We start from the raw sequence: 1248 nt of genomic DNA on the forward strand, positions 1-1248 counted from the left end.
CTCATTAAAAAACTACGATATAACATCAAGGCATTAAGCACTCTACCACCAAGTGTAACAACCTTCTGCCCATTTCATCACCGCAAGACAACAATCAACACTGCTTTTGCATGCTCTCTCACCTGGCCAAGAAACCATCTGAGACTTGTTGAACTCGTGCGGGTCTCATCAGAGGAACAAAGAATTTTTCGAGTCCTTCGGGATTGCCATTGTAGTCCTTCGTATTCAGAATCAAGGTTCGCTGAGTGCCATACGATGCCAGGAAACAGTAGCTCAGGTGGTGCAGATGGCTCCCCATACCTCGGCCCTGTAATGGTCATGGTTTGATAAAACACGAGACTCTCGTGAAATTGAAAAGGAATATCTATAAACACTGGTTTTAAGCTTTCCTTTGTCTCTGCAACTACTTTTAGGTATAAATTGTTGCACCACTCTATAATATTTTCTGTGCGATTTCAAAGTTAAATAATTGCATTTGTGAAGAAAAAAATCTCAAAACGTTCTCGTCTTGTCCAAAGGATAAGACGTGGCAGAGGAATTATAACTGTTCTAACTACAGTACTTACAGAAGCTTTAAAATCACAGTAGATCTTCTTAGCAGAGGCGCAGTTGCGAGGATTCTGCAAGACGTGCAGCCGATGTTGTACGAGGGCACTGAGGGCAGTGGCCTCCTCCTCCCGCCACTCTTGAAACCCGTCGACCTCATCAAGGCGCGTGAGGTCGTGAGAGGTCACTCTGAGAACAGTGGGGACTTGGTCACGACTTTCAATTATCCTGCCATATCTAGAGGACTTTCACTATGGTGCATTTTGGAATTATATTTAAAAAGATATATATTAAACTATCGACTGGGTTGGAGTAATGACAATAGGATTCCACAACACAAAAAGACTTGCTCTGTCTGTATTACAAGTTTGCATCTCTGGCTTTTAAAGGATTAACACTGGATTACTGACAGCTAAAACGTACCTTAAGTAATGTTCCAGTTCTTCAAGAATGGTGCTACACTTGGTGTTCGAGTTAAGATTTCCTCGGTGGAATTTCAAGAAGTTCCGGGTGTAATGCAACGTCTTTTACCACCTGTTGCGCATATGTTGGGCCTCCATTAATGGCTGTGACATCTGACCGGAATCAACTGGAATGGAACATGGCTACTGAGTAATGTACATGTGTGATATGATGGGGCATGTAGGTCTTGTGCCAAAATCCAGCATTGTATGCAAGGGCATATCTAGACAGACATGCCAT

The 1248-nt window shown here is 42.8% G+C and overlaps 1 pseudogene; it reads right to left on the reverse strand.

The window, feature by feature from the left end:
* Positions 1–1248, reverse strand: part of LOC119582201 — a 7128-nt pseudogene that overhangs the window by 5006 nt on the left and 874 nt on the right.

The sequence above is a fragment of the Penaeus monodon genome, chromosome 15 (genome assembly GCF_015228065.2).
Source record: "Penaeus monodon isolate SGIC_2016 chromosome 15, NSTDA_Pmon_1, whole genome shotgun sequence".
Taxonomy (NCBI): Eukaryota; Metazoa; Arthropoda; class Malacostraca; order Decapoda; family Penaeidae; genus Penaeus; species Penaeus monodon.